At 38.2% G+C, this 27,072-nt stretch overlaps 1 long non-coding RNA gene across 1 annotated transcript in view; it reads left to right on the forward strand.

Moving 5' to 3' along the window:
• LOC125754943 (uncharacterized) overlaps nt 1–24,923 on the forward strand; it is a 57,763-nt gene extending 32,840 nt beyond the window's left edge. Inside the window, exons 2-4 of the long non-coding RNA XR_007410124.1 lie at nt 19,548–19,782; nt 21,128–21,228; nt 24,275–24,923. This is a non-coding gene — a long non-coding RNA (uncharacterized LOC125754943). The remainder of the gene's footprint in view (nt 1–19,547; nt 19,783–21,127; nt 21,229–24,274) is intronic.
• Nucleotides 24,924–27,072: the final 2,149 nt, after the last annotated feature.

Genomic DNA, 27,072 nt, shown 5'->3' on the forward strand with positions numbered 1-27,072 from the left:
TGTTCCACCACCAAAAATGATTTTCTTTCTTACCTCTGTTAATTCTACGTGTTGCTTGGGGAATTCCTCTCCTCATGTGGAATATGTAACTCAGAATTTGTGAAGACACATGAGGGAAAACGATTTCAGGAATCAAATTACTCTGGTGGAGAACTGCCACAGAATTTTTTCATAAAACCAAATATGAGAGTTTTTCTAATGCCTTGCGTAAGACCACTCTGTACCACTGGGTCTGCAGTCAATAATAACATAACCACTAAAACATGTCTTTAAATCATCACAGCAGTCTCTAAAACTACTAGTACAGGTTAAGCACTTGTTTAAATTAAGGTACTAGGTCAACAAGAGTTCTTGCTACCCGCCCCCCAGAGAGGGAGTAATTAATACTTAGCAGCAAGTGCTGTGGTGTTGTTATCTTAATAACTTGCCCCTCCTTTCATAGGGAAGGTAACTGTGGCTGGAGCAAGGAGCAGTGCTGGTGTGACAGACCAGAGTCAGGTACCAGAGGAGGGAGCCTTGAACCCCGAGAGGCAGCACCTGATTCTGTGGACAAGAGGCACAGAAAGAAAAGCTGAGGAGGGGAGCAAGATGGAGGGGTACACCCATGTTAAGTGCCAATTATACTGTTTTTGTTTTTGTTTTTTATAAGGACAAACCTATCTCTATAAGATTCCTGGTTAGGAAAATAAAATCTAGTTAACCACGTGGTTATAGTTAACTTCTTGTTCATCAGCCTAACTTGGTTAAGTGTGGACAAGATTCAAATGAAATGGCATAAGCAGTGTGTAGCCCAAAAGAAGTTCTTGATAAATGAGAGCTGTGTCATTAGGGTTCCCCAAAAGAAACAGGTGGCACATTCCAGGTGATTAGTTTGAGAAGAGTTTTGGAAAGGAACTCTATAAATGTCTGGGAAGAATGTAGTAAGACCCGAGCTAAGTACAATGGGGCCTGAACTAATAAGAAAAGGGAGCAGTTGTCAGAACCTGAAGACAGAGAGAATGGTTGGAGAGGGCTGCCTGACAGGAGCTGTGACTTTCAGTAAATGGATGAAGCCAGTTTATGGAAATCCCACAGGGAAAGAACTGGGGGAAAATAACCCAACTAGAGTGAAAGAGTTAGGGAATACACAGTGATGACATTCACATGGGTCAGCCCCGCAGGGGCACAGAGCAGGATGCACGAGGAGTGGATTTAGAGGGGCAAGTGGAAAAGGGACCCAGCATAATATTGTTAATTGTTGTTACTATTCTTTTAAAATGTTCATTATTCCAATATATGGTCCCAGGATACTCAGTACTTAGTGCACTTCCTGGAATCTGGATGCCCAATAATAATCTGTTGAATAAATGAGTAAATGAATGAACAAATTCCTGCCTATGACTGCTTCAGGTTGGTATTAAAAGAAACCCAATTACAGTGGCTTACAAAACCAAAAGTTATTTTCTATATAAAAGAAATCTGAAAGCAGATTTGAAGATCTGAAGGCCAAGATTTCCAAAGAGGTAGTATTTTTCTGAGTACATTTTTTTCCTTAAATAAAATGTATTTCTAAGGAAGAAGGTCAGCATTCTCTTAACCAAATGAATGGACTTCAAAAACCAAATTTTGATGCCCGAGGAAAGCTAGATTTATGGAAGAGCCATGTAAGCTGTCTTATCTGTTTCCTAGGCTGGATTTGAACTAGCCAAATAAACTAGTGATTTGAAACAATATTCTGGATAGTGGAGGAAAAAAACAACAACAACAACAAAAACCAATGACTGATGTACTCTGTGTGTGTGTGTGTGAGTGTGTGTGTGTTGGAAGTTATCTTCCATTTTTAATTTCATAAATCCCTCCCTATCTCACCTGCGCAGTTCACAAATCAATCATAATCCTGAATCAAATCCCAGTTTGTCCCCTCAAAAATAGCTCTAAAATGGCCCCAAAACATCATTAAATCTAAAGCTCAAATGAATTTTTCCCCTCAAGTTAAAAAAAAAATTCAGGAGAGTACAAAGGATAATACATCAAACTCCCATGTTCTCTCCAGTCATAACAGAAAATAGACATCTAAAAAACATTTGCTCCTTTTAAAAGTAAAAATTTTAAAACAAAACTTCCTTCTCTGGGCCAAAGCCAGTGATATAAGAAAAGTGGAAGGGAATACTAAGGACAGAAGTTTGTACAAATTCAAATTTGGGCCTCTGGGGGAGATAGCCTTGCAAGTTTTTCACATACCAGCCACACTCTGGCGGGGGGTGGCCACATCAATGTGAATTGGAAAGTTCTCTCCATGGTAGATATAGACAGAAATACAGCTTTCTGTATTTTTATATTAGAACTTTTTATATTAGAACTCTTCTAATTCCTGTGTGTCACTGATTGGTCCCAGGGTTTCCTGAAAGTGGAAGTGGGAAATGAGGTAGGGAATAAGGATCAAACATTAAGATTGCTCTGTAGAAGTCAGCAGGCATGAGCAGGATGGTCCTATAGCAGAGGCAATGGCATTAGACCCAAAGTAGAGCCAGATGGAAGATATGGGTGAGACCTAGGAAGCCTTGAGCACCAACAAATCCTAAGACTAAGTCAGCTTGGTAGCACCACTCAGCCAGACCCATTAAGAAAGACCAGACAGTAGAGGACAACAGTTGCCAACTTCAGCTGCAGATGCCAGGAAGGAAAGCATGACCAGGCAAAAAAGAGAGGTCACTGGCAGGCATCCAAGTTCCCCTCACTCCACCACCATGAGATACCTTCATCTATCCCAAAACAGAAAATTAGGGTAAGTCTGAAGGACAAGCCTTTTTACCTAGCAGGGTAAAGATACTATTTAGATCACCATCATTGGTTGAATGTTAATTGCTTTTTAAAATATGCTTCATTTTTATAATATATTCACATGATATGATACATAAACTGAACCAATGTACAGAGATTTACAGAAATAAGTCCTGCTTCCCTACAGCCCATTGCTAGTCCCCCAAGAACACTCCTCCCAAAGGACATTATTTTAGTTGACTTCTGGTGTATCTTTCCAGAGTTTATGCTATTACTAGCAAATGTAAATATATATTCTTTTTTTTTTTTTTTTTTTTTTTTTTTTTTTTATGATAGGCACACAGTGAGAGAGAGAGAGGCAGAGACACAGGCAGAGGGAGAAGCAGGCTCCATGCACCGGGAGCCCGATGTGGGATTCGATCCCGGGTCTCCAGGATCGCGCCCTGGGCCAAAGGCAGGCGCCAAACCGCTGCGCCACCCAGGGATCCCCTAAATATATATTCTTAATCCTATTTTTCACTGTCTTAAATCAAAGGTAGCATAACTATTTTTTTCTCATTCAAAATACATTAGTGGGATTTCCAAATCCATATAGTGTATAATGTACTCATTGTTTTTTTGGAGAGTATTTCATTGTAACGATGCTTCATAAACTTATTCAACTCCTTCCTTATGGATGGGCACAGATAAAATTTTGCTATCACAAACAGGAGTACATTAGATAACTTTATAAAAAAAAAGATAACTTTATAAATGTGTTATTTTTGTCTATATGAGAGATATCTTTAACAAAAACCTAGAGGATTGAACTGTAAATGAATATGTAAACTGGACATAGCCGTTATGCCACAGCAGACAGGAACATTGCCAAGTTTAATGGTCTGAGGCATCCAGTGATTAGTATCTTTTGGGTAATCAAAGTAGGTCAATTAATGAAGAAATAAAGAGGTCACATGACCTTGTTACATCTAAGAATACTGTTAGTAAGTTTGTGACTCTACTTCACATGCACACATACATGTAAGTACATATTAAAAATATAAAATTGGGCTCATAGTCTATATACTCTTGTAACAGTTGCAAGAAAGGGAGCCCCTGAGGCCAGACCATGCAAAGGGCTTACTGACAGGATTTACAGAGAATGACAAGGAAATTGTCTTGGCAATCTAGGAGTCTGGTCGGGTTAGGGCAAGCCCTTTGTGGAACAGGCTGGAGTGTGGGTCTGCATCCGAGGCAGCTGCCAAGACTTCCCTCCATCTGTCTTTTCACTCTGCCTTCTATCGCTCTCTCTACTTGTTCTTAACTTCTGCTCCCTCATACTTTCAGCTTCCTATTTCTCACGTGGCTCCTCCAGTGTCAATTTTACCTTATGACCTTGTAACTGAGCTCTCACCCTTACTGTCTCATGATCTCTGGGTTTTTAGTACAAATTTCAAATTTTGCCCTGCTCATTTTTCCATCAAGCCTGTCTGTACAGATAGTGGGTTGTTGGTTAAGTCTCCTGTTTGTTTACTCTTCCATCTGTTACTCACTCCTGAGTCAATCAATGGCAGGACCTCGTGGTCCAGCAAGCCTCATCCCCACCCTCCTGCGACAGGAGGAGCAGGTGGGGTGGTTTCCCTTACAACCAAGAGTGATCAGGTGGGCACATTAACATTTCCAATGTCCAGAATCAAAATATTTTATTCAAGTCCTTTAGTATCAATTTAATATGATAATAAATGACAGCGTAGTCATGTATCATATGGAAATTCTGTGATTTATATTATGAATTCCTATTGCTAGACACTAGAGAATATATGTAGCCAGGGTAAAAGTATGAAACAGTGATGAGCGTTGAAGGGAGGTCAAGAAATTGATCAAAATCCGATCACCGTTTCCCCTTTATGCATGTGTAGAAAGATTCGATATTGAGGTATTAACTGATGTGTGTGTCTTCTCCCCCCACCCCACCCCCACCATCCTCCTTTGCCTCTTGTGACTCTCCTCACTGCCACTGAGACAGCTTCTTGGAAAAGCTGACACAAGAGAAAGGAAGCACAAGTAGGCGATTCTCTGTGCTTGGGTATTAAAGTAGGCCTTTGGAATGATAGCAAAAATAATTGCCTTGAAAGAAAAGGTGTTTTGAGTTGCAAGACCCTGGATTTTGAAGACTCCAGAACAGAGTAACAAAGAAAATATCCTCAGGTCAAGACAATATTTCCCATCCTTTCAGCTTCCGTGTCCTTAAGAAAGAAGAATCAGAGCACACTTAGACACTGTTATTTTCTGGAGAGGGAGCCTGGGCCTTGGTCCCCACTGCTGGGGCTGCTCCTCCTGGAGCCAGGAAAGGCAGCAAGCCTGATGGGTGCCCTTTTAGCATCGTGGTGGAGAAACAAGAGAGGAGATAATGGGGGAGGAGTCTCTGCACAGTGGAGCCTAAGACTGTTCACATGGTCCCCCCAAACCCAGGAGAGCTTGGAAAGCAGTAGAATGCTTTCCTGAGAGACCAAGTATGGGCAAAAGCTGTTGACAGAGAGAGCTGGACCTAAGTGACTTTGTTGTCAGGAAGAAACAGGCTCCACATGTACCCATGATCTGAGGCCAGGTAGGAAAGAGGATATTTCAGATATTTCTGTCCCGGGACAGAAAAGGACCAGGGACCAGATGCCTTGGAATTCATTACATCCCCTGGATTAGACACAGCCATGGGCATGGGCAGACTGCATTGGATTATCAGGATAATAGTACATAAAAATAGAAATTAAGTTAGTTACAGAAAAATGAAATACATCTTAAAAATGTGCACTTGTATCCTGACACATATTTTTCATAGGTGCAAATATTTGAGCTTAGAAGCCCTTTAGAGCTCATCAAACACTTGGGGGGAAAATGTCAGTCCTCTGTTCTTGTAAGTGCTTTTACATTTCATTAATAGTTGAACTGGTGTCTGGCTCCCAAGAGGTTTTGATAAACATCTCAGAAGTGGACACATGATGTTCATATTTTTTGAGGGGCGATATTTCAGACTTGGCATACTTTAGCAGTGGAACTCTCCATACAAAATATGAAGGACCTCAATATACAAACAACTAGGAGGGGTGTTCCAGTGGAAGATTAGCCCCTTCCCCCACTCTCCCCTTTTAACCCCTGAGGTGGCACTGAAGACATCCACTGGAAACCCTGGTGACTCAAGTACAAGCTGGAAAGCCACCACTTCAGGCTGCTTCAGTCCTAATGTCCTCATAAGTAAGAAACAAAAAGGTGACATCCCACTTACCTGGCTGGTCCTCAGTCCCTATGTCTGTTAAGTAGCAGGATGTACTAACTCAGTAGGGTAATAATCATTAAATCTCCCAAGTGGCTTTAGGGATATCTATGCTTACTCCTTCTCACCCCTACCCTGCCTCCTGCTGAGATCAGTCTGAAGTAGGGCCCAGAAATCTGTATTTTTTAAAAGCTCCCACCCCCACCCCATTCTAATATGCAGCCAACATGAGAACCATTGAGAAAGATGATCTGTGAGGATTGCTACCAACAGTAAAATTCACATGAATAGGAATTTGGAGTGGAGGGCCTTAATCTGACAATCCACGGAACTCTGGAACAAATTCTATTCTCTCTTTAAGAAAGTAAGAATTTGGGATCCCTGGGTGGCGCAGCGGTTTGGCGCCTGCCTTTGGCCCAGGGCGCGATCCTGGAGACCCGGGATCGAATCCCACGTCGGGCTCCCCGTGCATGGAGCCTGCTTCTCCCTCTGCCTGTGTCTCTGCCTCTCTCTCTCTCTCTCTCTCTCTCTCTGTGACTATCATAAATAAATAAAAATTAAAAAAAAAAAAGAAAGTAAGAATTTCTCTCTAGCAAAAAAGTGTCCTTGAAATAATTGTTTGTCCTTGGCTCTTTGAAAAATCATGGCTGATTGCCAGGTGGTGGGTATAAAAGAAGGATGATTTTGTTCATGTGAATGTCAATATTGCCTTCAGGAGGTAGGAATGTTAAAAAACAATTTTAAAAATTTGGAGTCTAGTTACCATATAATTAAATCAAATCTCGGCTAAAATCTTGCCTTCTCTGAGAAGACTATTATCCTAGTTTTGTTAAATATTTAAAAATTAACCCATAAGGAAATGAAAATCATCATTTTAATCCTGCCTCATATTTGTTTAATAATCTCAAATGATTAATTTTCTAATTAAGGAAATGGAATTGATTTTGGAAAGTTATCATGTAGTATTCATGGTTGAAGTGTTCAATATTTCATAATGACATTTAGCCCAGTTTAATAAAAATTCTGCAGTTTTCTAAAAAAGCATTCCCAAAATGTGTCCTATTGCTTTTGCAAGAGGTTAATAGAAGTCATACACATGAAATATTTCTATATGGAAAGAAGTTTGGGAAACATAGCAATCATCTATAGAAGTTTGAGTTTGAATTTCAATACCTTAATTAAAGTTCTTAGAAATGTCCTTTATAATAGGTGCTTTCACCTCAAACTATTTATAGACATAGAATAAAAGGCAAAGACATTTTTTTAAGCTGTAATTCCCAGCCTCACCTCTGCTTACTCAGAAACTGCAACCAGGGGAAACCCACTTCTGATTCTTGGTTCTCCAAGTGGAAATGTTGACAGATTATATGGTCATTGTAAGCAGTTCTCTGGGAATTGAGCAGATCAAGGTCTTAGTAATAAGGTTTCTGTCAGAATTCCGAGAAGGAAGCAGATGAAAAGACACAATTTGGGGGCAAGTTGTTGATTTTTATCCCTTCATCAGAGTGAAGTCTGTTGCATGATATAGTAGCAGCATTCGCTAGCCACATGGGGCTATTTAAATTTGAATGTAATTAATTAACATTACATAAAATTTAAAATTCAGCTCCACAGAGGCACTAGCCACATTTCATATGCCCAAGAGCCACAGATGAATGTTTCCATCATCACACAAAGTTTCTTTGGAAACATAGACCTGGAATATGGGTCCTAGCAATTGAACCCTAACTCCGGGTCAGAGTTTTGTATTCTCCTGTTGGTCTGGGACCTTCCCCGTCTACCTACACTGAGAAGCCTTGGCAATTGGTTTTCATTTTGTATTTCACACGATTTTCTGTCTCCAGTTGCTCTCTTAGTCTCTATTGTAATTTCAGTTACCTATTTTATTTTGATGATTCTGAGAGTGAGCTGGGCTCAGTTGATGGCTCTTCCTCTTGTCATGGTATTGACTGGGATCCCTCCTATGCCCACAGTCAGCTGGAAGCTATGTGTGACACAGAGTGTCCCAGATGGCTTCAGCCCCTTGCCGGGCACACCAGAGAGGTGACTGGCATGGCTGGGAGCTGGCTGGGTCTCTCTCTTTCTCTCTCACTCTCTCGTACTATTATGGTTCAACTCATGTTACCCCCATAAACAAGTGAAAGCAGAAGCCACCAGACTTCTTAAGGGCTGGGGCGACAACCTGTCCAGCCTCGCCTCTGTTAGGGGGAGTGAGATGGGAAAGGAAAGAAGAAGCCTTAGTTCTCTTTGTGGCCACAGTAAAGAATCACAGGACTGAGAAATGAAAGTAAAGCAGAGCAAAGTTCTATTAAGGTACACTCCAAGGGAGGAGCCGGCCAGTCAAGAGAGACAAAGGCCCCAGAAACTCAGGGTGTGGGCTTTTATCATTTTTTTTTTCTTTTGGGTGGGTCCTAGAGTTGCAACATTTGAATGACAGGACTGGATTATATAATAATTAGCCAACTACGCATGTCCTTTCCCAAGATGCATTCAAAATCCCTGCAGGGGTAGGAAACAGGCAACGTTATTTCTATTCTAGAGACATCGGTCAAATAAGGACAGGAGGCTGCTTTCTGCAGAACTGCAAAAAGCACAACAAACTTAACTCTTCCGCTGGGATGCTATGACCACAAATCTGCCGCTCCATGGGTGGAATGGGAGGGTCCCCCGCGGTCCTCGGTTGGGGTGCCCCATCAGCACCTCGGAGGTCCATGCCCCTGTTGCTCCTGCCTAGCTTCCTGCCTAATTACTTTCCCTGTGTTCTATAGGTTACAGCAAGACCCCAGATCAGCTAGAGTCAAGGGGAAGTAAACTAGTCTTCAGTGCTTGATGGGAGGGACAGTTATCTTTGCAGGCAATCTACTACACTCTCTAACCCCCTCTCTGGTCATCCCATAAGACAGTTCTTCCCCGCCCCCCCATAAGACAGTTCTTAAGGACCAATATATAACACAACTGTACAACGAGTAGCAACAAACTTTTATTTTACAGTTTTTACACCCAGTAATATAGAGCCATAAATAATAGTCCCACAGCATCTGGGACCCAGAGGTGGAATCATTACAGACTGCTGTGGTAAGAAAGGTGGGGCAAGTTCTTAGATGGGCAATTCATAAGTAAAAGAAATATCTGATGCTAAACACAGTCATAATTTCAGAATGCAAATGAAGAACAAGATATGTCACTTTACAAATTATGTTTTCTATAGGTAGAACATTAGTAACTTTCACAATGGGAATTTGTGTGTGGAGAGGGTACTATAAGCCTGTGGGATTATACATTTAAAGAACTTTTTAAAGAGCACTTGGGTGGCTTAGGGGGTTAAGTGTCTCGCTTGGCTCAGGTCATGATCCCAGGGTCCTGGTATCCAGCCCCACTTGGAGCTCCTTACTCAGCAGGGAGCCTGCTTCTCCCTCTGCCTCTGCCTGTTCTGTCCCTGTTTGTGCACGCTCTCTCTTGCTCTCTCTCTCTCTCTGTCAAATAAATAAAATCTTTTTTTTAAAGAACTATTTAGAGAGCATTTTGACAATATATATCAAAATTTAAAAGGCATATTATTTAAGTCAGCACTTCCACTTAGAGGAATTTTACCCTCATTCCAATAAATCCTTAGTCAAATCCCCCTTTTAGTATACTATATATTTACTATATATTTTGTTTTTTTTATTTAAGTATAATTAACATACAATGTTATATTAGTTTCAGGTCTGCAATACAATGGTTCAGCAGTGCTATATATTTGTCAGTTCTCATCAAGATGAACATACACTTAATCCCCTTTATCTACTTCATCAATCCCCCCACTTCCCCTCTGGCAACCACCAGTTAGTTCTCTGTATTTAAGAGTCTGGGTTTGGGAGCACCTGGGTGGCTCAGTGGTTGAACGTCTGCCTTTGGTTCAGGACGTGATCCTGGGGTCCTGGGATCAAGTCCCACATTCGGCTCGCCACAGGAAGCCTGCTTCCCCCTCTGCCTAGTCTCTGCCTCTCTTTCTGTGTGTCTCATGAATAAATAAAATCTTCAAAAAAAAAAAAAAAAGTCTGGGTGTTTTTTTTGTTTTATTTTGCTTTGTTTCTGGTCTGTCTCTTTGTTTATTTGTTTTGTTTCTTAAACTCCACATATGAGTGAAATCATATGGTGTTTTTCATTCTCTGAGCTTTTTTTGCTTAGCATTATATCCTCTAGGCCCATCCATGTTAGTAAATTCCCATTTTAACACATTCCCTGTATTTAATCATCTTTTTCCTCAAGGAAAAAGAAATATCAAGTTGTATGATTACAACTGTTTGCAAGTAAGCAAACAGGATAGGCATGCTCCTTGAAAAGAATTTCACATCATAAATTGAACATCCAATCATTGTAGAGTTTATGAGAAATCATTAAAAAAATCTATGTGTGTATACTTGAATACAGGCAGGAAACTTCTGAAAAAAGACTATGTAAGAAATTTATCAGGGGTCATCTCTGGAAAGAATATGGGGGGCTTTTACCTATATCTTACTATTTGATCTTTTTTTAAAAAACAATACAAACAAACATTACTTTTTTTAATTTTTCAAAACTAATTAAATGGCAAAGAGAGAAAACAGCAAAGAAAATGAAAAAGAACATTTTAAAAATAATATGTTCTAAAACAACCTCATATGAATGTAGTTAAATGAATGATCATTTTAATCTGAAGCTCATGCAATCGATGGCTTTTTTATACACAAGAAAGACTGTAGGGTTTGGAACCAAACTGAACAAGGAATAAATCCTAGCTACCCAACACTTAGAGTAAAGCTTTGGGCAGGTCACTTAAGCTTTCAGAAACTCAGTTTTCACATCTGTCAAATGGATATAATCAGACCTTCCTTGTGAGCTCATTCTTTGCAATCCATGTTGATAAAATACTTGGCATCCTGCTTGTCCCACAATATTTCCTCAGTAAAGCATTGCTGCTGTCATTACACTAGATATAAGCTGTAATATCTTAGTCTCAACCTTGGTTTCCACATCTGAAAATAGGAAAAGTCAGTACTTATTATATGGACTATAATGAGGTGTGCTCAGGCAACTGGCAAATAGTACTTTTAGTATTTCTGCACAAATGTTGTAAATGCTTCTCTGGAGTGGCTTCAAACTCACGGAACAGAGGAAAAATATTAGTTCCCATTTCACCTAAAACATCGTCAGCCTACAAAAGCCACATCTAGTTTAATGTCCTCACAATTCTTTTCTTTTATTGTGTGGCTCACAGCCTTTTTAGTTGATTCCTATCAATGTATCTTTGTTTTGTTTTGTTTTGTTTTAAGATTTCATTCATTTATTCATGAGAGACAGAGAGAGAGAGAGAGAGGCAGAGGGAGAAGCAGGCTCCATGGAAGGAGCCCGATGCAGGACCGGATCCCGGGTCTCCAGGATCACACCCTGGGCTGAAGGCAGGAGCCAAACCACTGAACCACCCAGGGATCCTTCAATGTATCTTTGTAAGAAGAGTTCTTTGGTTTAAAAATCTTAAACATATTTCTCAGTCTTTTCAATTTGCTCTATGAGCAAATTCTATAAAGCCTGTACTTCTAGTAGATATAACCATATTTAACAAATTTAACAATGGTTCCTTAATATCATCCAATGTATAGCCTGTATTCCAATGTCCTTGTTGTCTTAACATATATTTTTCAATCAGAGTAGAAACAAGATCTGTATACTGCATTTGGCTATATGTCTCTTAAATATATAAAACAATACTTACAGACCTAAAAAGAGAAATATCCAAGTCCATAAGAAGAATGAGAAAATTTACATACTTCTTTCACTAAGTGATAAAAAATAAGCAGTCAAAAATTCATTGCTGTACAACGTTGGTTAGAAATGTAAATTGGTACAGCCATTATGGAAAACAGTTCCTCAAAAAATTAAAAATAGAGCTACCATATGATCCAACAATCCTTCTGGGTATATATTCAAAGGAAATGAAATCGGTATCTCAAGAGATATCTGTACTCCCATGTTTACTGCAGGATTACTCACAATAGCTAAGATATGAAAACAACCTAAGGCCCATGGATAAATGAATGGATAAAGAAGATGTGGCATGTATATACAACAGAATCTTATTCAGCTATGAGAAAGAAAGAAATTCTACTATTGCAACAACATGGATGAAACTAGAGGGCATTTTGCTAAGGGAAATAAGCCAGAGAAAGACAAATACTATACAGTATCACTTATATGTAGAATCTTAAAAAATCAAACTCCTAAAGGCAGAGTAGAATGATGTTTGCCAGAGGCTTACAGTGGGAGAAATGGAGAGATGTAGGTCAAAGAGTACAAACTTTCAGTTATAAAATGAATAAGTTCCAAGGATCTAATATATAGCATAGTGACTGTTGTTAGCAATATTGTATTGTATACTTGAAAGTTGCTGAGTAGATCTCAAGCATTCTTACGGAAGGAAGGAAGGAAGGAAGGAAGGAAGGAAGGAAGGAAGGAAGGAAAGAAAGAAAGAAAGAAAGAAAGAAAGAAAGAAAGAAAGAAAGAAAGAAAGAAAGAAAGAAAAGAAAAGAAAAGAAAAGAAAAGAAAAGAAAAGAAAAGAAAAGAAAAGAAAAAGAAAGAAAGAAAGAAAAAGAAAGGAAAGGTTAAAGGAAAAAAAACACAAAACATTAAATATAAAGAAGATTTAGGGCAGCCCTGGTGGCCCAGTGGTTTAGTGCTGCCTTCAGCCCAGGGCATGATTCTGGAGACCTGGGATCGAGTCCCCTGTCGGGCTCCCTGCAGGGAGCCTGCTTCTCCCTCTGCCTGTGTCTCTCATGAATAAATAAATAAAATCTTAAAAAAAAAAAAAAAGATTTAAATAATGGGATTAACAGATTTGCCCTAAATTGCATTATATAGAACACTCAACCCAACAGTGATGTTAGAATTCACATTTTTCCAGGCGTATGTTGGAATATAACTTTGTTGACCACAAGCTAGGCCATAAAGCAAGTGTCTACAAATGTGCCAGGATTGAAAACAGAGAGAACATGCTCTTTGATTGTGGTAGGATTAGACCAGAAATCAATAATAAAAACTAGAAAATACCCCTAATTTTTGAAGATGAAGCAAATACATTCACATAAATTATGAGCCCAAAAGAAGTCACCATGGAAGTGTCTCAAATATAATAATATGAAAGAATATCTTAATAAACTCGAGGGGTGGATTTCTTAATCAGGAAACAGAAGTCATTCATTACAATGAAAGCATTGAAAAATTGAGCTACATTAAATTAGAAGTGAAAAGTATAGCTCCTTTTGGGCAGAGTGTAGTTAGTGACTGGAGGAAATACAAAGGAAACTTCTGGCAGAGGTGTGCTGGTAATGTTCAAGTTCTAGATTTGGTTAATGTTCACTCGAGTGTATTCTGTGTTAATTCATCAAGCCATACATTATGAGTATGCTCATATACTCATGTATATGAAATTTTACAGAAACATTATTGTAAAATGTAAGGTGCCTAGGACTAAATCTAACAAAGAGAGCAACTTATTAAAGAGAAAAAATTAAAACTAAAACATTAAATAAAAGGTGCAAAGAGAACTTAGACACTGTTACTATGGGTTTTTTTGGTTTGTTTTGTTTTTAAGATTTTATTTATTTATTCAAGAGAGACAGAGAGAGAGAGAGGCAGGGACATAGGTAGAGGGAGAAGCAGGCTCCCTGCAGGGAGGCTGATGTGGACTCAATCTCAGGATCACACCCTGAGCCAAAGGCAGATGCTCAACCACTGAACCACCCAGACATCATGAGACTGATGCTATGTTAATAGACTGAAAGATTTACTAATGTGAAGATGTCAGGATATTGACAAGCCTATTTAAAAATTATATATGGAGAAACAATGACCTAAAATGAACCCAGACACTACTTTTTTCACTTATTTTAATTTTTTTTTAATTTTTAAGTAGGTTCCACACCCAGTGGAGCTTGAACTTACAACCCTGAGATCCAGACCTCAGCTGAGATCAAAAGTTGGACATAGAACCCACAGAGCCACACAAGTGCCCCTTCAATTATTTTTTTAATTGTGAATAAATACATATAAAATTTATCATTGTAACCATTTTCAAGTGTACAGTTCAGAGACACTTAGTGCATTTCCACTGCTGAGCAGCCACCATGATCGTCTATTCCAGAACATTTCCAAAAGGAAATCCCAAACCTATTAAGTAGTTAATCTCCATTCCCCCTTCCCCACAACTCTTGGCAAACACTGATCTGCTTTCTGTTTCTATGAATTGGCCTATTCTGGGTTATTTCATATAAATGGAAATATGGAGTATATGGCTTTTTTAATGTTTCATTCATGTTATAGCATGTATCAGGACTTTATGAGTCCTTATGGCTAAGTAATACTCCATTGTACAAAATATGCTACATTTGTATGATAGTTTCTGGGTGGCTTCTACCTTATGGCTCTCCTGATAGTGCTACTATGAATACTGCTGCACAAATTTGTTTGAACGCTGGTTTTCATTTCTTATGGGCACATACCTAGGAGTGGAGTTATATGGTAATTGCCGAGTCATATGGTGATTCTATGTTTAACTTTTTTTTTTTTAAGATTTATTTATTAATGAGAGACACAGAGACAGAGACAGAGAGAGGCACAGACACAGGCAGGGGGAGAAGCAGGCTCCATTCCATGCAGGGAGCCCAATGTGGGACTCGATCCTGGGTCTCCAGGACCACACCTTGGGCCGAAGGTGACACTAAACCACTGAGCCACCTGGGCTGCCCCTACATTTAACTTATTAAAGGTCTACTAAACTGTTTCACCCAGTGGCTATACCATTTTAGGTTCTCACTGGCAAAGTGTGAGAATTCCATCCTGGGCACCCATGTAGCCTTCTAGAGTCCCAGATTGATGCAGAAGATTTTCAAGACTCTTCTTCCTCAAAGGATCTCACTTCTCAGCCTTTCTCCCAGGCTTTTTGGAGTGCCAGTTGTTTGCCTCAACTGATATCCTTAGTCCCAGAAAGTAATAATTCTACCTGCAAATGAGAGAGAGAGAGAGAGAGAGAGAGAGAGAGAGAGAGAGAGGCAGAGACATAGGCACTGAGAAAAGCAGGCTCCCTGAAGGGAGCCTGATGCAGGACTCCATCCAAGGACCCCAGGATCATGACCTAAGCCAAAGGCAGACGCTCAACCACTGAGCCCGTGCTTGTAAATGTTTTTGAAAAATCCCTCCATGTTGCAGCTTCTATGCTCCAAGAGAGTTCCAACTTAGGCAAAGTAAAGGCAAGCCCTTGTCTGGTCCTTCAGGGAGTAGCCAGATGGATCAAACCACAAGCAAAATTCTTTGAGAACAAGATCAGCTCTCCTTGTTCCATGGGCTGTGGTCTTCCAGAGCACCGCTCAGCTGAGGAAGTAGTTAGTGTTTTTACCTCAGGGACAAAAGGAAGTTAGAAATGCCACAGAGATCTTCCACCAGGTTTTGGTTGCTTCTTCTTAGTTAAGTATTTGCTTGATTGCTGTAAGCTATTGACTGCTTTCCAGAGTTCCAGTAGATTCTGACAATTTTTGTGGGTTTTCAATATTGAGGGACAGGACCTTGGAGTTCCTGACTATGTCATTATTCCTGATATTCTCTTTAAGAAATAAAATAACATGGGAGTTTTTTAAGTTATTAAGAGTCATTATAAAACCAGAGTAATGAGCCAATTGGCTTTATTTTAGGGTAGTCAAACTGATCAGTAGAAAGGAAAAGAAAGCACATAGGTGGGCTTCAGTGATACTGTTAATATTCCATTTTTTAGTTCTGTTGATGGGTGCTCTTACATATAGTCTTTTGAACGTATCAGATATTACATGATGAAATGTGTTCACATTTCAACTACTTGGACACTGAGAAATACACTTCTAAATAACCATTGGATTAACGATGGTTTCAAAGTAAACTATGAACTGTTTAGAAAGCAATATAATGAAATCACTTCCGATCAAAATCTATGAGACACTGCTGCAAAAGCCATGGTAAAGAATGAAAGTATTAGCCTTAAATACTTCCACTACTAAAGAATAAATAACAAAAAAGGAGTGAATTCTTAGACTACATCTCAAGAACACTTAAAAGTTCAGCAAAATAGGGATCCCTGGGTGGCGCAGCGGTTTGGCGCCTGCCTTTAGCCCAGGGCGCGATCCTGGAGACCCGGGATCGAATCCCACGTCGGGCTCCGGTGCATGGAGCCTGCTTCTCCCTCTGCCTGTGTCTCTGCACCTCTCTCTCTCTCTCTCTGTGACTATCATAAATAAATAAAAATTAAAAAAAAAAAGTTCAGCAAAATAAACTAAAGGCACTAGAGAGATAGGGTTTTAAGGTAGGAAAGAAACAATAAAGCTAAAAAAATTTTTTCAAAGGACAAATAAGGCTTTTAAAATAATAAAGATCAAGAAAATTAAATTCCTCTTGAGTCTGACTGAGATAAAATAGATAATACATGTTGTGCTCAATTTAATAAGGAAGCAAACAAGGTCCTGTGATGAAAAAATAATTCTGGAGAATTAATAGCGATGGTACAGTGGGGGAAAGTTTTCCTAATCTAAGGATAAGAAGGACTCAGTCTAGGGCTAGGACATTTGAGGGTGGTGATGGGAAGATTTCTAGCTGTTCTTGAGATCAGATAGAGCATGGTGTGCTGAACTTAGTTTCCATGTCTAGCATTCCATAAACCAGGATCACATGTGATAGTGCAATACCTGAGTGAATAAATGATATCACAGAATCTTTCTTTGCAAATAACCACAAGTTGGCAACAAGAAGGAGAAATGAGAAATGCATCTTATTAAGATATATACGATTAAAATTGTGTATGTAGATAGAAACTAAATAAATAATCAAGCCCTGGAAAATATCTGAAAACTGATCCCAAAGGAGAAATTTTTGTGTTCTTTCTTCCTGATAAATTTTCATATCAGGGAAATTCTACTTGCTTTGCTTATTTCATCATGCAACTTAACCCTTGTGTTAGTCACTTCCTGTGTGTTCCAACCACTGTGTGGATAAATTGGATCCCCAGCAACCAGGAAGTATATGAATAATCTCTGTGAAGCTCTTACTCACCATGCATTAGTGACTTGAATACTAATTAGTATTTGTAAAGTAGGAAGAGAAATACAAGTGAAGTAGTGGTTGATTTTCATTACCTGATAGTAATGAACATATACAATATTATTGTAAAGAGTAACATCCTAGTGTCCTTTAATCTTACCAATTTAAAGAAAATGTCTTTACCTCATTCTACATGGAAAGATTTGGAACTGATAAGGATAATTAAAATGTCTTCTTCAAAAGGGATAAAAATAATAATGAAACTTATCCTTCCACTCCTAGTATCTTCCTAATTGTCATATCCATGTACACAAGGACTTATTCAGTGGATTCAGCTAGATGTCCACAACTCAAACATGTTCAGAATATTAAACATCATCTTACCCCCAGCTCAGCAGGTGCATCATGGAACTGTCCATCTTTCCCTCTAAATCTGCTCTACTGTATGTTCTATCTTCATTTTCAGCACAAATATCTACCCACTTTTCCAATCCAGAAAGTTGGGAGTCATCTTATGTCTTCATCTCTTGCCACAGCCATTAAAAAAAAAAAAAAAAAACAAAAAACCTCCCTGTCCTGCTGATTCTACCTCCTAAATTCCATTTAAGTCCCATATTTTTTCCATCTCCACTACCACACTTCAGTTCAGTTCAGGTGCTCATAACAGCTTTCTGAGTCCTGTGATAGCCTCTCCATTGTCTCCTGACTCAACTCTCTTATTCTTACTCTTCTCCAACTCTTTTCCAATTGATCCCTATAAAATGCAAATTTCATTGCCTTTCTCCCTGATTTAAAATTCATCATTGTTCCCTATGATATTTTAGATTATGTACAAAATTTTTAGCTTGGGTTCTAATGAACTGACCATCCCCTCTCTCCCATATGTACCTGCAACAATAGCCATGCTGAGCTACTTGTATTAACCTATATACCACACAGTTTTATTCCTCCTGTACATTCTTCTATTCTCCCTGCTTGAAGTACTTGTCCTCTTCCTCCTATTCTCATGTGTCTTCAACACTCCCCAAATCTGGCTAAATCAAATCTGACCATCAAGATTCAGCTCGCATTTCCTCTAGGGATAAAGTATTCTTAATCTCCCACTTCCAGTAGTCTGAGTTAAACGGCCTTCTTCTTTTCACTACCCTATAGTGTAGATCAGGAATCGTTTTCTGTGAAAGACTAAATAATTAGTATTTTAGGTTTTGAGAGTGTAGTAGGCTGAATGGTAGACCCTAAGAAGATCCATGTCTTAAAGCTAGGAACCTGAGAATGTCGCCTGATTTAAAAAAAAAAAAAAGATTCTTGCAGATATAGTGGATCTTGGGATGAGGAAAGCATCCTGAATTATCCAGGTGGGGCCTAAATTCAATGACAAATGATTTATAAAAGACACAGAAAGGAGAAGACAGGTAAAAGAGGAAGAAGCAATGTGACCACAGAGACAGAGACTGGAGTGAATAAAAAGTGGATTGCTCTCTAGAGTCCCTGTAGGGAATGTAGCCATACTAACACCTTGAGACTTTGTACTTCTAACCTTCAAAACTGTAAAAGATTTAATTTTTGCTTTTAGCCACCCAGTTTGTTATAGCTGCCATAGAAATCTATGTCAGGAGCTATACAGTCCACAACCGTGTACCTCTGCCACAGTAGTGTGAAAGCCGTGAACAGTAAGTCAATATATGGACAGGATTGTGTTCTAATAAAACATTTACAAAAAGGGATGGTAGGACAGATTTGATCCACAGGCTGTAGATTGACAACCCATGTTATGTTATAGTGACTGTCATATCTGATCATCACTCCTCTAAAATATAAGCATACTGAAGACAAGGAGTGTGTCTTCTATATTAGAATCTCTATCTGAAGAGTCTCAAACTTTAATTCTAATAGTGACCAGGTAGGTAAAATTAAATAGTGAAGTTGCCCAGAAGAAAAAGTCAAAGTGTCATCTAACAAGGGCAACTTTTACTCAGCTCCTGGCAGCTACTGCCACATGGGCCCTCCCAAATTAGGCCAAATAATATGGTTTTAAATGTAGTCTCTGAGCCATAATTTTTCAAGTTTGCATAACCAAGGCCTGGCATAACACATAGTGAATACTTTGTTGGATGAATTCATGTATTCACAAATACCAACATTCTAACACCAAATAATGAGGGTATTATAATTATGTTAGTTGGGATTAAGTTCAGCCACATGTGACAGAGACAAAAAAAAATTAATGGTTATAAAATTGTATACTTTGAATATGTGTAGTTTATTGTATGTCAATTATACCTCAAGAGAACTGTTTTTAAAAGGAGATAAATTAAAGGCAAGAGTACAAGTGTGGGGGGGGGAGCATTAATGGTATAAACCATAAAAATGAGATTTCTCTCTCAAGTAAAATTCTGAGCTGGTATGGTGCTTCTGCTCACTGAAAATGTGGGGACCAGCTCCCCTTTTTACTCCTCTTTTCCTAAGGTGTTGCCTTTGTCCCAAGTAAAGATGTAATACAAGATGGCACACTACCACAATGTGTATTCCAATCTGTGGGAAGGTGGAAAGAAGGAGGCAAGAGCAGATTTCTTTCTTTGAAGATACCACCAGGAAGTTGTCCACATAATTTCTGCTCACATTCTAAGGGAAAAAGGATCCACACCTAGCTGCAATGGAGGATGAAGAATGTAGTCTTTACTCTGGGCAGCCATGTACTCAGGTAAGAGTTGAGGGTTCTTTCACTAGGGAAGAGGGGGAAGAATGGATATTGGGGGGCAACATAAGTATGCAGCAAAACTAATGAAATAACTTACATATTGAGAACAACAGGAAAATCTGATTTAAAAACTTCAACCACTTCCCAGTAAGACATAATAGGTCATTTCAGGCTAATGCTATATTGTAAAACTAGAAAAGGCCAAGTAAATTCTAAAAATCAAACTTTTAAAAACCTCAGTGATCTATGGAAGCAAGACTATCTTAGTCTGTTCAGGCTGCCATAACAAAATACCTTGAACTGGGTGGCTTAAACAACAGAAATTTTCTCGCATTTCTAGAAGTTGGAAATCCAAGATCAGAGTACCAGTACAGTCTGGTGAGATGGCTCTTACCATCTTGCAGATAGTCAGCTTCTTGTCGTATGCTCACATGGCCTTTCCGTGTTGTGCATTTATGAAGAGGGAGAGAAAGAGAGCAAGCTTCCTGGTGTCTCTTCTCTTATGAGAGTGAACGAATCTCATAATGAAGGTCCCTCTCTCACGACTTCATCTAACACTAAGTATCTCCCAAAGCTCCATCTCCAGATACTACCATATTGGGGCTTAGGGCTTCAACATACATATTTTGTGGGGATCCAAACATTTGGTTGCTAACAAGGACTAGGTGACTATGATGCATTCATAGAGAGTAAAGAACTTTGCCAGATGAGCTGTCAGTCACCAGCTCTTCTTTCCATGGAGGCATTGGTGATCCTGGGTTCAGGATAAAGGTCTGGTTTAGCCAAAAGGAATGCCTTTGCTCAGGGTAAAGAAAACCAGTAAGCTTTAGGATCATGGGGGCTGGAGTGACAAACTGGAGCCAGCCATGGGGAGCCTCAAAAGCACAGGGGATTCTAAAGCTATGTCCCTCTACAAAGTCCCTCTACTTCTACTTTGTAGAAGTTAGGCTTCTACAAAGCAAGGTGAAATATCCTGCAATTTCGCACACTTGGGAAGGGGTCCTATCTCAAGCTGGTTTCCACAACATATTTACCTGAACAAGGCACTGTCTTCATCCAAAGGTGATTCATAGGGAGGGACCAAACTATGCTCTGTCAGCATGCAATACTCCTGGCTAGAGGAGAGTAAGTACCTCCATCTTAGAAGAAGAATCTTGATAGTACCCTACAACTGCCCTCACACAATGAAAGACAATTATTGATGAGATCTTTAGAAAGCTAAAATAAAATTATTTCTAACCTACAATTCTATATTCGGTGAAGATATCTTAACAATGATGGTGAAATAAGCACATTTTTCAGACAAACAAAATTAAGGGAATTTACTGATACAAGGTCTTCTCTAAAGGTAAATTAAAGAAATATCTTCAGACAGAAGGAAAATGATTCCAAATAAAAACATGAAAATGCAGAAGAGAATGAAGAACAACAGAAAAAGAAACTTAATTGGTAAATACAAATATGAATTGTACAAAACAATAATCATAATGTCAAATGAGGTTTAATATTATATGTAGAACAATAACACAAAGTGAGAGATAGGTAATAGTAAAGTTGCAACTTGTCTTAGTCTATTATAAGACGAGAATGTATGTTGTATATCTAGGCGAACCACTATATGAATAGTTAATGACCAAAAATATAAGATAATAGAAGGGATAAATGGAATAATAATTTTTAAAAGTTCAATTAGTCCTAAGGAAGGAAAGAAAAATAGAAAAAAAGTAACATAAAACAGATAGCTTCAATAGAAAATGAATGGTGGGCTCCTGGGTGGCTCAGTTATTTAAGTGTCTGACTCTTAATTTCGGCTCACATAATAATCTCGGTCATGGAAACAATACCCATGTCAGGCTCTGGGCTCAACACTGAGTCCGCTCGTCCCTCTCCCTCTGCTCCTCCATCTGCTCTCTCTTTCTCTCTCAATCTCTTTCTAATAAATAAATAAATAAAATCTAAAAAAAGCTTTTAAAAAAAAATAAATGGCAACATGGCATATATAAACTCAACTATCCAAGTAATTACATTAAGCATAAATGAACTAAATACACCAAGGTTTACGGTTGTCAGATTGAATTAAACAACTTTATTGTGCCTAAAGACTCACCCTTTAAAGATAAAAACACAGAAAAGTGGATAGTAAAAGAACAACAACAACAACAAAGCCACAAAAACACTAAACCAAAAGAAAAGTGGTATATCTATATTAAAATCAGACACGGTAGACCTAATGCAAAAAAAGAATTATCACAGATAAAGACAGTTGTTTGTTTTTTTTTTTTTTTTAGACAGTTGTTTTATTATAAAGGGGGAATCCAGCAGGATGCTATTATACAATCCTAGATTTGCACGTACTACTTAATAGAGCTTCAAATATTGAAGCAGAAATGGACAGAATTAGAAATAGCAATGAACAAAGCCATACTCTTAATGTAAAACTTTAGTATATTTCATTTAATAGCTTATAAAATAGCTTAACAAAAAAGTCTATGTAAAAACATAACACAATCGACCAACTTGATCTGACTTACATAGAATACTGCATCAAAGGACGATAGAATTCACCTTCTTTTCAAGTGCAAATTGATCTTTGCTGAAATTATAAAGTCTTAACATTCTTTATGTCAGTCTTAGTGTGCTATTTTTCCACAATAGAATCAAAGTAGAAATCAATGACAAAAATATAACTACAATAGGGATGCCTGGGTGGCCCAGCGGTTGAGCATCTGCCTTCAGCTCAGGGCGTGATTCTGGGTCTGGGGATCGAGCCTACAATTGGGCTCCCTGTGAGGAGTCTGCTTCTCCCTGTGCCTCTCTCTCTGTGTCTCTCATGAATAAATAAATAAAATCTTTAAAAATATATATACCTAGAATAATGCAACTACTCGGTAATTAAATAATTTAACAACAATGAATTTGACAATTTAGGTGAAATGGATAAATTCCTAGAAAAATCCAACTTATCCAAACTGTCAAAAGTAGAAAATCTGAATAATTCAATATCTATTAAAAATAGTTAACCCATTATTTTAAAATCTCCCCCAAAGAAAATTCTAGGTTTACATGGTGTCACTGGTAAATTCTTGCAAAATTTAAGGAAAAAAAAAATAACACAAATCTTGCAAACTCTTTCAGAAAACAGACTGTTTTTCAAATGCAAGTTTTATGAGACAAATATAACCACAATTTCAAAACCTGACAAGGACATTACAAGAAAGAATTGCAGACCAATCTCTCATGAACATAGATGTAAACATTTTTAACAAAATTTTAAACAATTGACCCTAGTGACATAAACTGAACCTATTGTGGGAATGTAAGATTGGCTTAACATTTGAAAATTAATCCAATCATATTAACTAAAAACAAAGAGAACGTTTAAATGAACATCTCAATGAATACAGAAAAAACAATTTGACAAAATTCATCTCTCCCTCATGTTAAGAAATAGTCTTCACAAACAGAATAATAGGCAAACTTTCTAAAACAAATGAAGAATATTAAAAAAAATCAAGGGGATCCCTGGGTGGCTCAGTGGTTTGGCGCCTGCTTTTGGCCCTGGGCACAATCCTGGAGTCCCCGGATTGAGTCCCGCATCAGGCTCCCAGCATGGAGCCTGCTTCTCCTTCCTCCTGGGTCTCTGCATTTCTCTCTCTCACTCTCTCACTCTCTCTCTCTGTCTATCATAAATAAATAAATCTTTAAAAAAAAGTGTTAAAAAAAATTTAAAAAAAAAGTGTTAAAAAAATCAAGAGCTAACACCAAACTTAATGGTGAAAAATTGAAAACTTTCCTTCTATGATTGGGAATGAGACAAGAATGCCAGCTATTACTACTTATATTCAATATTTTACTGGAGGTCCTAACTATTGCAATTTTTAAAAAAGATATTAGGATTTGAAAGAAAGAAAGAAAGCTGTCAGTATTTGTAGACTGCATGATTATATTCCACAAAAATTCAAAAGAATCTATAAACTATTTGAACTAATAATTGAAATCTGCAATGTTGTTGGATATAAGATTATTTAAAAATCATTTGTATTTCTATATATCATTCACAAATACAAAATTATATTTTAAAATATACTATTTACAATAGTATCAAAATATATACTACCAGGTTGTCTGGGTGGCTCAGTGGTTGAGCATCTTCCTTTGGCTCAGGGCATGATCCAGGGGTCCTGGGATCGAGTTCCACATCAGGCTCCCCACAGGGAGTCTGCTTCTCCCTCTGCCTATGTCTGTGCCTCTGTCTCTCATGAATAAATAAATAAATAAAATCTTTAAAATATATATATAAACTACATGGGAACAAGAGATTTGCAATGCCTAAATATTAAAAAGTATAAACATTCTTGAGATAAACTAATATCCAAATAAACTTAGAAAAACACTTTTAATATTTAGATAGCTCAATGTGTCAGTTCTTTGCAAATTAATCTATAAATTAACACTATCCAATCAAAATCCCACCAGATTTTTTTTTTTTTTTTAGAGAAATTGACAAGGTGATTCTAAAATTCATATGGAAATGCAAAGGGCCAAGGATCTCTAAGGTAATTGAAGAGGAAGAGCAAAGTTTGAAGATTCATTGTATTTGAGAACAAAACCAATCATAAAGCTATAGTAATGAAGACCTCATGGAATTGAACCAAAGTTACATAAACTAACCAATTAACTAGATTAGAGAACCCACACAAAAATGGTCAGCTGATTCATGACAAAGGCAATAATGCAATAAGTGAAGAAAAATATATTCAATAAATGTCACTGGATGAATTGGGTATGTGAAAATATATATTTATGGACCACTTTCTCTCCTATTACTCAGATATTAATTTCAGATGGATTGTAGATTTAAATGTTAAAATTAAACAATATTGCGTTTGGAGGACAGCACAGGAACACATCTTCATGACCTTGAAGAAGTTATTTTTTTTTTAAGATTTTTATTTATTTATTCATGAGAGACAGAGGAGAGAGAGAGAGAGAGAGACAGGCAGAGGGAGAAGCAGGCTACATGCAGGGAGCCTGACGTAGGACTCGATCCCAGGTCTCCAGGATCATGCCCTGGGCTGAATGTAGCACTAAACCGCTGAGCCACCCGGGCTGCCCAAAGTTAGAGAGTTCTTAAACAAGACATAAAATGCGCTAACCATAAAGAAAAAAGTCCCCATATGTATGTATAACAAGGGATTCATATCTAGAACGCAAACTTCCACTATAATATATATATATATATATATATAAGAATATATATAACTATAAGAATAAGGTAGACAACCCAAAAGAAAAATGAGGAAAAGATTTGAACATTTCACAAGATAATATCAAATATACAGAAAAATGTGTGAATGAGCACTTCAACTTCATCTCCCATCAGGGACTTGTAAATTAAACCATGCTGAGATTATCAGTACATATCTACCAGAATGGCTCAATTAATCCCAGAAAATCCCAAGAGTTGGAGAGGATGTGTAGTGTTTGGGACCCTTCCATATTGCTGGTAGGTTTATAAACTGGGATAATATTTTTGAACAGTTTTAGGCAGTATCTATCAAAACCAAAAAGGGTACATGCACTATGATTTCATTAACATAAAGCACACAGAGGCAGGCCCAACCCATGCTATTAGCAGTCGGGATGATGGTTACCCCAGGGGAAGAAAGGATGAGTACTTGATAGGAATACAAAGGAGTGTTCTGGGAAGCAAAGGATTGCTGTTTCTTGATCTGGATGCTGCTCACTTGAGTGTATCTAGTGTTGAAAATTCATTATGATTTACACTTATGATATGAAAAGTTATTATCTGTGTATGTCTCCAATAAAAAGTTTAATCGAACAACTCATTTTTACAGAGGAAGTAGACTAGATGGTAGAGACTTAAAAACACTACTCATTTTCACTTTATAATAGTCATGTTCCAAAGAAACTGTCTTTTAAAATCACCTTATGATCTTAGCCTTGAGTCACCTAGTACAATACATCTCTTAGCATAACCTAGGAAATCAGTCCTGCATTGCTGGGGATGAGGGTAGGGGGGAGTAGGGCAGGGGGCAATCCTTCTTCCTAATAAGAATTATTTCTATAACCTGTATTTTATTTTCAGGTTCAGTTCTCTCTTGCCTATAGTTATAAGTGTTCTCTTTTCCCTCTCTGCTTCTAGAAACAAAATTTCACCTAAAATAGTGGAGCAAAATTGCCTATGTATTCTATGTCCTAGAAAACAGGCCCTATTTTGACAGAACATCAGTTTCATAATTCAATCCTCACATAATTACATAATTCAAACTCATTATCTAACAATCCCCCTATTTTAACTCTATCTTTTTCTGTATATTTTAGTCCATAGCAACATGTTTTCTAGCTCTCCCACAACCATTTCGCTCAGGGGAGATGTCTCAAAGGTTTCTCTTCACATAATAAACTACCAAGAAAGAAAAGGGCTTGAAGATTTATGAATAATAGGTTCCGAGAAGCTTTTAGCCTACTGATCACTTACTGCACATTCAACAATTACTTTTTTTTTAAGATTATTTATTTATTTATTTATTCATGGAGACAGAGAGAGAGAGAGGCAGAGAGAGAAGCAGGCACCATGCAGAGAGCCGGACGTGGGACTTGATCCAGGGTCTTCAGGATCACACCCTAGGCTGCACTAAACTGCTGGGCCACCGGGGCTGCCCCTCAACAATTACTTTTTGAGAGCCCTTAGGGTGCCAGGCAATGATGGAGGCACAGAATCATGGTCAAGCATGTTGGTTTTGAATTTGGGGGTTCCAAGTTCAAATCCTAGCGATATAATTTGCTATTTCTGTGAAAATGATCTGTTTACTTTGCATCTCTGTGACTCAGTTTACTCCTATATAAAATAGGGATCCAGTAATGCCTTTCCCCTGGCCTCATTAGGAAGGTAAAATAGCATAATCTGTGAAAACCATTTAGAACCATCCTTGGCACATCGTTAAATACTTGATACACATTAGCAGTTATTACCAGAAGAGATGACAACAAACGATTTTTGCCAAATTGCCTGTTGACAAAGTTCACCACCATTACGACTGCCTGCCATATCTTCTCCCCTAGCCACTCCACCCATGGTAGGAAGGCAGTGACAAACACATCAGACTAGGCCTGCGGCACTGGAAAGTCCTTAATCCATACCGGCTCCTGCCCTTTACAGATGAAAACTATAAAACCCAGAGATGTTGCCCCACCCAAAGAGAACCTCACACAGCTCATTAGCGGGTGGAGCTGGCCTTAGATCTTGGTCTCCAAATTCCTAGTCCAGGC

Source organism: Canis lupus, chromosome 4 (assembly GCF_003254725.2).
Source record: "Canis lupus dingo isolate Sandy chromosome 4, ASM325472v2, whole genome shotgun sequence".
In the NCBI taxonomy this organism is placed as follows: domain Eukaryota; kingdom Metazoa; phylum Chordata; class Mammalia; order Carnivora; family Canidae; genus Canis; species Canis lupus.